Source organism: Pseudophryne corroboree, chromosome 6 (assembly GCF_028390025.1).
Source record: "Pseudophryne corroboree isolate aPseCor3 chromosome 6, aPseCor3.hap2, whole genome shotgun sequence".
NCBI lineage: Eukaryota > Metazoa > Chordata > Amphibia > Anura > Myobatrachidae > Pseudophryne > Pseudophryne corroboree.
In genome coordinates this window covers 587,057,291-587,071,885 of record NC_086449.1, presented here as the reverse complement: position 1 = coordinate 587,071,885, position 14,595 = coordinate 587,057,291, and the positions used below count along the sequence as shown (strand labels likewise).

The window sequence follows — 14,595 nt, the reverse complement described above, 5'->3', positions numbered from 1 at the left end:
TTGAAGCACTGCCCACTTGTACCCATATAAGACCGCCTGAGGTGGGTCGCACCCGGGAGCCGTACACGGGTTCTTTCCGGGTGCGACCCGCCTCAGGCCCCTCGCTGCCACTGTTCCCAACCCGGCATAATACAGGCTGTTTTGAAAAATGAGGGTAAGAAGCCGGTTGGTACTATGGTCCCCTTTATCATTGAGTTTATGCATACTATACCTGTTCCCGATAATTAAGGCCCACCCCCCGTCTTTCTTACTGCTGCTGTACAGGGCTGCCAGCCCTGTGCTACCCCCTACACTGTGTGTAAGAGCCGAGAATAGGATGTCCTGGCTCTTGCACACGCTGAGTTGTCATTCATAGCTCAGTCCTACTCCCGACTCTCGCACATTGGGGGTAGTTCTGAGTTGATCGCAGCAGGATTTTTGTTAGCAGTTGGGCAAAACCATGTGCACTGCAGGGGAGGCAGATATAATATGTGCAGAGAGAGTTAGATTTGGGTGGGTTATTTTGTAAATACTGGCTGCTTTATTTTTACACTGCAATTTAGATTGCAGATTGAACACACCACACCCAAATATAACTCGATCTGCACATGTTATATCTGCCTCCCCTGCAGTGCACATGGTTTTGCCCAACTGCTAACAAAAATCCTGCTGCGATCAACTCAGAATTACCCCCATTAACAACCGCCACGAATGTGCATACTCAATGGTGGTAAAAAGAAGATTTATGGTAGACTTACCATTGTTAAATCTCTTTCTGCGAGGTACATTGGTTTCCACAGGGAAACATCGGGACGCAGAGATGGATCTTGATCCAGGCACCAACAGGCTAAAGCTTTAGACTGTCCCAGGATGCATTGGAGCCCCCTCTATAACCCCGCCTCCAGGTACTGTGAGCAAAGTTTTGTTAACCAGTCCAATGCAGGAGCAGGTAAAAGAGAAGGCAGATGTTAGTCACATAGAACCACGATCTCACGACAGGAGAAGAAGGGACTAGCGGCTAATGCCATACAAACCCATAAAAGCTTGGTGTGTCAGGGCAGGCGCCCTGTGGAACCAATGTACCTCACAGAAAGAGATTTAACAATGGTAAGTCTACCATAAATTTCCTTTTCTGCAGCGGGGTACGTTGGTTTCCACAGGGAAACATCGGGGATGTCCTAAAGCAATTCCTCATGAGAGGGGATGGCCGTAGAGGGTATGAGAACCCGGCTTCCAAAGGAAGCATCCTGGGAGGCGGAAGTATCAAAGGCATAGAACCTAATGAACGTGTTCACTGAGGATCACGTAGCCGCCTTGCACAATTGTTCAGCGGACGCACCTCGGCGGGCCGCCCAAGAAGGTCCAACAGACCAAGTAGAATGGGCTTTAATAGCAGCAGGCACTGGAAGACCAGCCTGTGCATATGCTTGTGCAATCACCATTCTAATCCATCTGCCCAATGTTTGCTTGTTCGCAGGCCAGCCACATTTGTGAAAACCAAAAAGTACAAAAAGGGTATCTGGCCTCCTAATAGAGGCAGTCCTCTCTACGTAAACACGGAGAGCCTGTACCACATCCAAAGACTGCTCTTTGGATGACAAACCAGAAGAGATGAAAGTCGGAACCACAATCTCTTGGTTAAGGTGAAAAGGTGACACCACCTTAGGCAAATAACCAGGGCGAGGGTGAAATATCAGAAAGGGTGGACGACAGGACAGAGCTCCTAGGTCTGACACCCTTCTAGAAGAAGCAATAGCCAGTAGGAATAGGACCTTGACTGTGACCCATTTAAAGGTCCACTGACTCAAGAGTTTCAAATGGAGACTCTAGCAGGGCATTCAGAACAACAGACAGATCCCATGGAGCCACAGGAGGGGCATAGGGAGGATGAATCTGTAAAATACCTTGAGTGAAAGTATGAACGTCAGGAATAGACGCAATTTTTCTCTGAAACCAAACCGACAAGGCAGAGATATGAACCTTGAGGGAAGCCAGACGAAGGCCTTAGTCGAGGCCTTGTTGCAAAAAAGCCAGAAGTCTTGAAGTACTGAATTTGTAAGCATTGTAATTCTTAGCAGTACACCAGGTGAAGTAAGAATTCCAGACCCTATAATAAATTTGCGCAGAAGCCAGTTTGCGGGCCTTCAGCATAGTTTAGATAACCACCTCGGAGAAACTTTTTGCCCTCAGGAGTGAAGCTTCAAGAGCCATGCCGTCAAAGCCAGTCTGGCCAGGTCTGGGTAGACACAAGGGCCCTGAATGAGGAGGCCTGGGCGCTGAGGAAGTAGAAGAGGACGCTCCATCGATAGACCCTGTACGTCTGAGAACTAATGCCGTCTGGGCCACGCTGGAGCAACTAGAAGTAGTTTTCCTCCCTCTTGTTTGAACTTCCGTAGTACCTTGGGCAGAAGTGACACTGGAGAGAACACATAGGGCAGCCGAAAGTTCCATGGAATTGCCCGTGAGTCCACGAATGCTGCTTGAGGATCCCTGGTTCTTGATCCAAAGACCGGAACTTTGTGATTGTGTTGAGACGCCATCAGGTCTACAGATTGTAGACCCCACTTGTCCACTAGGAGTTGAAAGACTTCTTGATGAAGACTCCACTCTCCGGCGTGCACGTCCTGACGACTGAGGAAATCCGCTTCCCAGTTGAGGACTCCCGGAATGAACACTGCAGATAATGCTGGCAGGTTGCGTTCCGCCCAACGAAGGATTTTTGACACTTCCATCATTGGAATGCGGCTTGAGTGCCGCCTTGATGGTTTATGTACGCCACCGTGGTGGCGTTGTCTGACTGAGCTTGAACAGGCCTGTTCTGTATCGGAGGCAGGGCAAGAAAGACAAAGCATTGAACGCTGCCCACAATTCCAGAATATTTATCAGTGATTCCTCCTTGGTCCACCAACCCTGGAAAGACTGTTGCTCCAACACCGCACCCCAACCCCTCAGACTGGCGTCCGTAGTCAGTAGGACCCAGTTGGGGATCCAGAAGGGACGGCGCCTGCTGAACTGTTGGTCCTGTAGCCACTAGGTCAGTGACAGACTAACCTCCGGAATCAAGGAGATCATGTGAGACCTGATCCGATGAGGCAGGCCGTCCCACTTGGAAAGGATTAACCTCTGCAGAGGGCGGGAATGAAATTGAGCGTACTCCTACCATGTCAAAAGCCGATACCATGAGGCCTAGTACTTGCATTGCAGAGTGTATTGACACTTTTGGGCGAGAGAGGAAGTATCTGATCGTGTCCTGAAGTTTCAGGACCTTCTCTGGAGATACAAACAGCCGTTGACTGTGTGTGTCCAGCAATGCCCGCAGGTGCACCATACTCCGAGCAGGGACCAGCGAGTACTTCTTCCAGTTGAAGAGCCACCCGTGTGCTTGTAGGAAGTTTACAGTCAGTTGTAGATGACTGAGGACATTGTGGGAGTTTGCCAGAATCAGCAAGTCGTCCAGATACAGCAGGATCCTGACTCACTGGCGACGGAGAGAAGCAATCATCACGGCCATAACCTTGGTGAAGATATGAGGGGCCGTGGCCAGTCCAAACGGCAAAGCCTGGATTTGATCGTGAAGGTTGCCAATAGCAAACCACAGATATCGCTGATGCGAAATGGCAATAGGTATATGCAGGTAAGCATTTTGTATATCCAGGAATACCATATAGTCTCCGGGTTCCATGGCCAGTACAATTGAGTGCAGCGTTTCCATACGGAACTTGGACACTCTCACAAACTTGTTCAGTGATTTGAGGTTGAGTATAGGCTGGAAGGACCCATTGGGTTTCGGGACTAGAGACAGGGTCGAGTAGTATCCTCTGCCTCCCTGGGACAGAGGTACCGGCACTATCACTCCTGTATCCATGAGGGAATGCACAACCAGTTGTAGAACTTGTGCCTTCAACGGATCCGAAGGAATAACCGGTGTGCAGAACTGGTGAGGAGAATGTCTCTTGAAAGAGACTGCGTACCCGTGAGAGACAACTTCTCACACCCATGCGTCTGAAGTGGTCTTTAACCAGACCTGGGTGAATCGCAGAAGTCAGCCTCCCATCCTGGGGTCCCCCAGGGGGAGGCCCGCCCCGTCATCCAGCAGGCTTGTTTTGTTTAGAAGCAGGCTGACGGGAAGCCCAGGATTGTTTTTCCTTGGGCTTAGTGGTTTTGCGAGCACGAGATTGTCTCGGGTATGCCTGACCTTTTGCTTTCCCTTGAGGCCGAAAGGAGCGAAAAGTGGTACCTTTTGCCTTCTGTGCAGAAGGATTAGTATTCAGGAGAAATGCAGTCTTAGCAGCCACTAAGTCAGTCACAATCTTATTGAGATCTTCCCCAAATAGGATGTCTCCCTTAAAAGGGAGTACCTCCAAGGTCTTTATGGAGTCCAGGTCCACCTTCCACAACCACAGAATACGGGCAGATTTACTATAGGGACAATATGTGGCTGCAATGACACAGGAGGGCGTGTCACAAGCGTATTGAGCATAGATGAGAACGCCGCCCAAGGTGGCTCCTGATTGGTTACAGGAGTTGCGAACTGACTGGGAATGTATAGCACGTATTACATAGACCATCATTCAAAGCTTCCCCCTCAGACAAATCCCTGGCGCATGCGCTGCATGATACAGGAGCGTCCGTGGATTTCCCGCCCTTTGTGTTAGATAATAGGATTTTAAATACCTACCGGTAAATCCTTTTCTCGTAGTCCGTAGAGGATGCTGGGGTCTACATTAGTACTATGGGGTATAGACGAGTCCACTAGGAGCCATTGGCACTTTAAGAGTTTGAGCGTGTGGGCTGGCTCCTCCCTCTATGCTCCTCCTACCAGACTCAGTCTAGAAACTGTGCTCGAGGAGACGGACAACTTCGAGAGAAGGATTTTACACAGATAGTGGCGAGATTCACACCAGCTCACACATACAAGGCAAACCAAGCTAACTAGCTTGAAACATCAGCAACGGCTGAACAATATTACTTAATCAAGTAACAAAACAGTACTAAACCAAGAACTAAGCAGTACTGAACAAAGTAACCACTGCAGGATCACGAAGCGCTGGGCGGGCGCCCAGCATCCTCTACGGACCACGAGAAAAGGTAATTAAAATCCTATTTTCTTACGTCCTAGGAGGATGCTGGGGTCCACATTAGTACCATGGGGATATACCAAAGCTCCCAGAACGGGAGGGAGAGCGCGGAGGTTCCTCCAGAACTGATTGACTAAACTTCAGGTCCCCAGTGGCCAAGGTATCGAACTTGTAGAACTTTGCAAACGTGTTTGACCCCGACCAAGTAGCCACTCGGCAAAGCTGTAAAGCCGGGACACCCCGGGCAGCCGCCCAGGAAGAACCCACCTTACGAGTAGAGTGGGCCAAAACAGACGTAGGACACGGCAATCTTGCAGTAGAATACGCATGCTAGATAGTGAACCTGATCCAGCGAGAGATTGTCTGCTTAGATACCATGAGGCCTAGTACTTGCATTGCAGAGTGTATCGACACTTTTGGGCGAGAGAGGAAGTATCTGATCCTGTCCTGAAGTTTCAGGACCTTCTCTGGAGATACAAACAGCCATTGACTGTGTGTGTCCAGCAATGCCCCCAGGTGCACCATACTCCGAGCAGGGACCAGCGAGGACTTCTTCCAGTTGAAGAGCCACCCGTGTGCTTGTAGGAAGTTTACCGTCCGTTGTAGATGACTGAGGAGGACATTGTGGGAGTTTGCCAGAATCAGCAAGTCATCCAGATACAGCAGGATCCTGACTCACTGGCGACGGAGAGGAGCCATCATCACGGCCATAACCTTGGTGAAGATATGAGGGACCGTGGCCAGTCCAAACGGCAAAGCCTGGAATTGATAGTGAAGGTTGCCAATAGCAAACCACAGATATCGCTGATGCGAAATGGCAATAGGTATATGCAGGTAAGCATATTGCATATCCAGGGATACCATATAGTCTCCGGGTTCCATGGCCAGTACAATTGAGTGCAGTGTTTCCATACGGAACTTGGACACTCTCACAAACTTGTTCAGTGATTTGAGGTTGAGTATAGGCTGGAAGGACCCATTAGGTTTCGGGACTAGAGACAGGGTCGAGTAGTATCCTCTGCCTCCCTGGGACAGAGGTACCGGCACTATCACTCCTGTATCCATGAGGGAATGCACAACCAGTTGTAGAACTTGTGCCTTCAATGGATCCGAAGGAATAACCGGTGTGCAGAACTGGTGAGGAGGATGTCTCTTGAAAGAGACTGCGTACCCGTGAGAGACAACTTCTCACACCCATGCGTCTGAAGTGGTCTTTAACCAGACCTGGGTGAATCGCAGAAGTCAGCCTCCCATCCTGGGGTCCCCCAGGGGGAGGCCCGCCCCGTCATCCAGCAGGCTTGTTTTGTTTAGAAGCATGCTGACGGGAAGCCCAGGATTGTTTTTCCTTGGGCTTAGTGGCTTTGCGAGCACGAGATTGTCTCGGGTATGCCTGACCTTTTGCTTTCCCTTGAGGCCGAAAGGAGCGAAAAGTGGTACCTTTTGCCTTCTGTGCAGAAGGATTAGTATTCAGGAGAAATGCAGTCTTAGCAGCAACTAAGTCAGTCACAATCTTATTGAGATCTTCCCCAAATAGGATGTCTCCCTTAAAAGGGAGTACCTCCAAGGTCTTTTTGGAGTCCAGGTCCACCTTCCACAACCACAGAATACGGGCAGATTTATTATAGGGACAATATGTGGCTGCAATGACACAGGAGGGCGTGTCACAAGCGTATTGAGCATAGATGAAAACGCCGCCCAAGGTGGCTCCTGATTGGTTACAGGAGTTGCGAACTGACTGGGAATGTATAGCACGTATTACACAGACCATCATTCAAAGCTTCCCCCTCAGACAAATCCCTGGCGCATGCGCTGCATGATACAGGAGCGTCCTTGGATTTCCCGCCCTTTGTGTTAGATAATAGGATTTTAATTACCTACCGGTAAATCCTTTTCTCGTAGTCCGTAGAGGATGCTGGGGTCTACATTAGTACTATGGGGTATAGACGAGTCCACTAGGAGCCATTACATCCGTGGTTAGAAGAATCCAGTCCTGAATCCCGAACCTGCGGCCCTCCAGAAGGTGAGGTAGTTGTAGCCACCAGAGGAGTGAAATCCTGGCTTTTGGCGACAGACGTATTCTCTGGTGCATGTGTAGATGAGATCCCGACCACTTGTCAAGGAGATCCAGTTGGAAGTGCCAAGCATGAAACCTTCCGTACTGTAGAGCCTTGTAAGAGGCCACCATCTTCACCAGAAGGCGAATGCACTGATGAACTGAAACCCGGGCTGGCTTCAGGACATCCCGGACCATTGTTTGTATCACCAACGCTTTCTCCTCCGGAAGAAACACCCTCTGCACTTCTGTGTCGAGGATCATTCCCAGAAAAGACAACCTCTTGGTCAGCTCCAAATGTGATTTTGGAAAATTCAGGATCCAACGGTGTTCCCTGAGCAGATGAGTCGTGGGAACAATGGACTGCAACAACCTCTCCCTGGACGATGCTTTTATCAGCAGATCGTCCAGATATGGGATTATGTTCACCCTCTGTTTGCGGAGGAGAACCATCATCTCTGCCATCACCTTGGTGAACACCCTCGGTGCTGTGGAGAGGCCGAATGGTAGTGCCTGGAATAGATATTGACTGTCCAACAGTGCAAATCTGAGATAAGCCTGGTGAGGCGGCCAAATCGGAATGTGGAGATACGCATCCTTGATATCCAGGAATACCAGAAACTCTCCCTCCTCCAGACATGAAATCACTGCTCTGAGAGACTCCATTTTGAATTTGAACACCCTCAGGTAAGGGTTCAACGATTTCAAGTTCAAAATTGGTCTGACCGAACATCCGGTTTCGGTACTACGAAAAGGTTTGAATAATAACCCTTGTTTTGCATATGAGGTGGAACTGGGACAATGACCTGTGGTTTTTCCAATTTTAGGATGGCTTCCTGTAGGATAGCTCTGTTTGTCAGCAAAGCTGGCAAGCCTGGTTTGAAGAATCGGTGAGGAGGGAGTTTTGAAACTCCAGTCTGTACCCCTGGGACACAATATTCTGTACCCAGGTATCCAGGCCGGATGACACCCAGACGTGGCTGAAATATCTGAGTCTCGCGCCCACCAGCCCGTCCTCCAGGCGTTGAGGTCCACCGTCATGCTGAGGATCTTGAGGAACCAGAAGCAGGTCTCTGGTCCTGGAAGCCTGCGGGTGCAGGCTTTTTTGGATTTTGCCTGACCACCTCTAAAGAAAGTGGTAGAAGGCTTGGGCTTTTTTGTCTTAGTGGTCCGAAAGGACTGCTGCACAGCTGAAGAAAACGGTTTCTTCATAGAAGGAGTAGCAGAGGGAAGGAAAGGTGACTTACCCGCGGTTGCCGTGGAAATCCACGCATCCAACGCTTACCCAAAAATAGAGCCTGACATGTGTAGGGTAGGTTCTCCACACTTCTCCTGGATTCCGCGTCTGCAGACCATTGGCGTAGCCAGAGTACCCTGCGAGCTGATACCGACATGGAGGATATCCACGCAGTTAGCGTACCCAGGTCTTTCATGGATTCCACCATGAACTCCGCAGAATCCTGTATGTTACGTAAAAACAATTCAATGTCACTTCTATCCATTGCATCCAAATCCTCTAGTAATATGTCTGACCACCTTACTATGGCTTTAGAAATCCATGCACAGGCAATAGTGGGCCTTATAATGTTAAAAAGGATTTAGAGAATATGACTTAGCCTGCGCTGTCAGAATGTAGTCCTTATCGTGACAATTTCCTCAAACTTCCATTATCATGACACTCGGTTTCACCATAGGGAAATGAAACAAAGGTAGCAATAGTGAAGTTTGTTTAATACATATATCAAAATAAAAATAATAAATCACAAGACAGGTCAATTATTCCACCAATCTGCTCCTGGTGACAAGTAAATGCAGGGTAATTACCGGAAAACAATGGAACCGTGGCCAAACAGCGCATGAATAAATGATAGAAACTGGAATAGGTTCAATCAAAATCCACACTGGTTACCTGCATCAGACTCCGCGTTCCCTGTTCACCTGGAAGCTCCCAACGCGTTTCCACCCCTATCTGGGGTCTTTCTCAAGGTATCCTGGTGAATAAATGGCTCCTCATCACATGTGGGTATTTAAATGTATATTGTCCAATCACAAGCCAAGGAGCACAGGTGGACCCTATACATAAATCTCCTAAATGTCCCATGGTCCCTTGCTGCGCGCCTCCCTATTGGCTGTGTCCATAAACAAAAATAAATCTCCGTAGTAACCAGCATCAAAATCCCCTTGCGTCACGTCACTTCCGGTGACGCATTTCCGGATTGTCATGGAAACCCTATACTACCAGTGTACGGGTTTACTTGATTACCTTCTCCTGGCGTCACCTCTCATGATGTATTTCCGGATCTCCATGGTAACCCGGTGCGCTTCGCAAGTCCTCCATCGCGTCACTTCCTATGACGCACGTCTGTTTCTATGGTAACCCGGCGGTGTCATCGGGAGTATCGCTGTCCTTTTCTTTTTTTCTTTAATCTGTTTTTATTAAAGCTGTAGATATAACAGTAGTACAACATTTTCAAACAATAGAATCCAAAATAAACAAAAGAAAACATATCTGGTCGTACCGTCTTATTAACTTTGTTTTAAACATAGTAGGACAGATAGAAAAGTTGACTGTTCTTCAATCAAAATATATATAAAGAAATACAGACATTATAAAGCATTAATTATGAGAAATGTAGAAAAGGAAAAAGAGAGTAGAAAAAGAAAGAAAGTGAGAAATATGAAGAGGAGGGAATACAGAAGAAGTCAGTTGAGATGAAGTTTTATGTCTAGAGTTTTATACGGGGATGATTAAGTTACCATATAGGACCTGTATATCGGAGACTCCATGAAGTCAAACCACGGAAACCAGGTAGCGGTAAAGTCAGTGGTTCTTCCCATCGAGAAGGATATAAGGTCTTCCATGTCTAAAAAGTATGTAATCTTGTTAAACCATTGTTTGATCGAGGGTGGGGAGGTGGACCTCCAGAGAGCCGGTATCACGGCCCTTGCAGCGTTGCTAAGGTGTCTCAGAAGTGAGCACTTATAAGAATGTGCACTTGCTGAGGTAAGATTAAAGAGCCAAAACTCAGGCTCCCCGGGTATCACATCTCCCACTATCAGCTCGGAGCATCTAAAAACGTCTTTCCAGAAAGGAATTATAAAAGGGCAGTCCCACCAGATGTGTAAAAAGCTCCCTGGAGCCCCCTTACACCTCCAACAGAGATTCGAAAGGGTAGGAAACATTTTATTAAGGACACGGGGAGTCCTGTACCATCTATATATAAGCTTATATACCGTTTCCTTCGTCGACAAACATAGAGAGCTTGCCTGAGCATTACGAAATATAGTGTCCCAATTGGCCTGAGAGTCTATCCCTCGCATTTCCTTTTCCCAAGAAGTCATGAAGGCAGGGGGTTGGGAAAACAGGTCCTCCACAATAAACGCATAAATTTGGGAGATGGTATGTGTAGGGGAGCAAGTGGAAACGCATAGTTTTTCGAAATTAGTGAGACCTCTAGTTATGTCAGAGAAATTCTTGGAGGACGCTAGAAAATGATGAACCTGAAGGAACTTCCAAAAGTCGACGCTTGATATTTTCCAGAGAGACTGAACATCTGAGAATGAGCGCACTCTACCCGAACTCACCAGCCGACCGACCCTGAAAAGCCCTGCCTCAGCCCAAGAAGCAAAGGCCAGGCTGTGGAGTCCAGGAACAAATTCGGGGTTATGAAGAAAAGAAGTCAAGGGGGACCACTTAGAAGAGATGTGGGTCTTTAACCTGAGCTTGTGCCATACTTTAAGCGTGGGGGTGACCGTAGGGTGAGCGATTTTCGGGAGGGAGGGCAGCCATGGAACTATTTCTATGTAATGTGGGAGACAGCCTTCTTCCAAAAGCACCCATTGTTTACAGTCTTTGGCCCTTGTCCATTCCAAAACTCTATTTAATTGTACAGCATGGTAGTAGCTGGGAATATGAGGGAGTTGTTGTCCCCCTTGATGTCCTCTCCGGAATAGAATGTCATGTTTAAATCTAGGAGCTTTACCTCCCCAGACAAACGTACAAATGAGGTTCTGAACGTCCCTGAACCACAGAGGAGGAATGTATATAGGGAGGGTTTGAAGAAAGAATAGAATCCTGGGGAGAGCGTTCATTTTGACCACGTTAATCCTACCAAACCAGGATAAACGCAATTTCTTCCATTTCTGGAAGTCTAAACGGAGTGTTTTCAACAAGGGGCCGAAATTTAAGGGAAATATTTTAGATAAATCGTTAGATAGCATTACCCCCAAGTATTTAACTTTGTGTTCGTGCCAGGTAAAAGGGAAAGAACCCTTCAGACCCGTCAGCACGCCAGGGGAAGTAGTTAGGTTCATTGCTATGGATTTGGAATAATTTATCTTAAAATTAGAAAGGGCTCCGAACCTATCAAATTCTAGCATCAAATTTGGGAGAGAAGTCACCGGGTTTGAAATTAGGGCAAGCAAATCATCGGCATACAGAGCTAATTTGTATTCGCGTCCTCTTACTAATAACCCAGAGATATTTTGGTTAGCCCTAATGCTTCTCGCTAAAGCTTCCATGCATAAGACAAAAAGTAAAGGGGATAACGGGCATCCCTGTCGTGTGCCATTGGAAATGGTAAAGGGGTCCGATAAGGAGCCATTAATCTTAATTTTGGCAAACGGCGTAGAGTAGAGGGATAAAATTCTATGGAGACAAGCGTTGCCAAGCCCCAGGTGCCTCAGGATGCCGGACATAAAGTCCCAATCCACCCTATCAAACGCTTTTTCAGCATCAGTTGACAGTATAATTGAGGGGGATGTGGCCTGGTTGGCATAATAGATCATATTAAGCACCTTAGAGGTATTATCTCTGGCTTCCCGACCCAAGACAAACCCCGCCTGGTCTCCATGAATTAAATCTGGCAACAGCAATTTAAGGCGATTTGCAATCAGCTTTGCGAAGAATTTTATATCTAAATTTAATAGTGAGATCGGCCGGTAACTGGAGCAGAGGCTGGGGTCTTTACCCTCCTTGGGCAAAACTGTGATATGTGCCTCTAGGGATTGTGAAGCAAACTGTGATTTTTCCGACACGGTGTTAAAAGCTCTTGTGAGAATGGGGGTTAATTTCTCCTTAAAGGCCTTATAATAAGCAATAGTGTACCCGTCGGGGCCCGGACTTTTGCCATTGGGGGAGGATTCGATGACTTTTAAAACCTCCTCAGGGGAGAAGGGTGCGTCCAAACCCTCTGCATCTTCTCTTGACAAAGTAGGGTAATCTATGCTGTTTAAATAATCTGCTATGGCTGTTTGGTGTGAAATCTTGTCTGCCCTCCCAGACGGCCCAGAAAGATTGTACAGGGCGGAGTAATAAGCCTGGAAGGCTTTAGCTATGTGGAGAGTCTCGTGGAGGGGTTTCCCCCGACCATCCTTAACGCAATGAATAAAAGTAATAGCACGTTGTTCACGAAGAGCCCTGGCTAACAATTTCCCCGGTTTATTGCCCCATTGATAATATCTGCTTCGACATTTCCGGTAGGAGAACTTGACTCTATCGGAAAGCAGTCTGTTCAAATCTGCCCTAGCTGTCTCGAGATCTGCATAATGTTGAGGAGTGTGGGACTTCTTATGTAAGAGTTCTAAGGATTTTATTTTAAATAATAGATCCTCTCTGAGCTGTTCCCTCTGCTTTTTGCGTCGAGAGCCTATCTGAATGCAAACCCCTCGCAGGACACATTTATGTGCCTCCCACACCGAAAGTTTAGATATATCGTCTAGGTCATTGTCGCCAATATAGGAGTCTATAGCCGCTCCTATTTGAGAGCGACATATCTCATCTTGTAAAAGTGTGTCGTTGAAACGCCATGACCATTGACGCCGTGGACTTGATGGAAGGCGTATCGTGAGATTAACAGGGGCATGATCGGACCATACAATCTGTCCTATAGAGGTGTCCGAAATTAGGTGTAGGTGTCGGTGGCTTAGAAACAAGTAGTCAATCCTAGAATATGTCTGATGGGGATGGGAAAAGAAAGAGTAGTCTACCTCTGAAGGGTGTGTCAGCCTCCACGTGTCGATCAGCTGGTGGTCAAGCAAAGCGCGTCTCACCCTCCTATACTCCTTCTCCGGTTTATGAGATACCTTTTTAGATGAGTCGTGGAGAGGGTCGAGAGTCCAGTTCAGGTCGCCTCCCATCACCACCACTCCCTCCATAAGAGGCTCGGCGAGTTCCAGAACCGAGGTCAGGAAGGAAGGCTGCTTAATATTGGGAGCATATACAGTCAAAAAGGAAAAGCGTTGATTATGGATATCACACTTTACCAGCAACCCCCTGCCCTCCACTAGTCTATGAGATGTGACATTTTGAACAGGCAAGTGACGAGCAAACAGAATAGCTACACCTAGTGTCTTACCAGAGGGATTATTAGTCATAAAGACATGGGGATAATAATGACATTTAAGTGACGGTACATGGCCAATCTTAAAATGAGTTTCCTGAATAAAGGCAACGTCCACTTTCTCATCTCTAAGCCATTTGAGAAGTTTGGACCTTTTCTCAGGAATATTTAAGCCCTTAACATTGAGGGAAGTAACATGTAAATCACCGTGACTCATTATAGCCTAAACCTAAACAGATTTATATCAGTCATCTCAACCATAGTAAAGGGAGAAGAAGAAAAAAGGACAGCAAGGAAAAAGAAGAAAGTCAAAACATAACCAAGAAAAATAAAAAAGAATGTAATATGGAAAACCACAGCACAAAGTGCTATGATACCAAACATAGCTAACCGTAGTGGTAGTAAAAAGGTTGCTGCAATAGGGACAGGAGCGGGGTCTTGCCAGCTCCCAGCCTGAAGAGACAGGGGATGCAGCATGTAGGGGGTCCTACGGGGGGCCACTGAAGGCGACCGCCCACGAGTCTAGAAATCTATTCAGTACTCAAAAAATTACTAAGGAATGAAGAAAGTATTAGCATCGTTAGCAAAAATGCAGTCTAGACATAATCGAAACGCAAGCTAACAAAAACATAACAATCATTTAGAAAAACCATTACAGAACCGATTGTATATATCAGTAACACATTGCGGCACAAAGGAGCAAAAGAAACCAATTATGCGGCTGCAATGACAAAAACTTTTATGCCTCAAAAGAACAAGACAACACCGTCATGGAGGCTCAGAAGATTGTGCGCTCACAGTCCCAGTTCCCCGCGGCCGCGGGGATCGCACTTGTTGCCACCTGTCATCTGGAGGAGTCACCTCTGGTATTTCAGGTTGGTGGTGAAAAGAGTCCCAATCAGGTAACAATATTGGCTGCAAACCCAAAGTCAAGAGGAAGGCTGGTAACTCTGAAGGTCTGGAGAGGATGACCGATCTGCCATTGTGGGTGACCTGGAGAGAGAAAGGGAAGCCCCATCTATATTTCACCTCTTGTTTCCGAAGGGAATCGGTAAGAGGCTTTAAGGCACGGCGTTGTTGCAATGTCGACCATGCGAGATCCGGAAATAATTGAATCTTTTCCCCCTGGAAATCGATATCATTC

The 14,595-nt window shown here is 47.3% G+C and overlaps 1 long non-coding RNA gene across 3 annotated transcripts in view; it reads right to left on the bottom strand.

Annotated features, from left to right (window-relative positions):
• Window positions 1-14,595, bottom strand: part of LOC134933025 (uncharacterized) — a 63,569-nt gene that overhangs the window by 25,876 nt on the left and 23,098 nt on the right. The window contains exon 1 of one of the 3 annotated variants that reach the window (XR_010179567.1): window positions 9,374-9,546. The exons of the other annotated variants lie outside the window; for them this stretch is intronic. This is a non-coding gene — a long non-coding RNA (uncharacterized LOC134933025). Of the gene's footprint in view, window positions 1-9,373; window positions 9,547-14,595 lie in introns of those variants that run through there. 3 annotated transcript variants of the gene reach the window in all.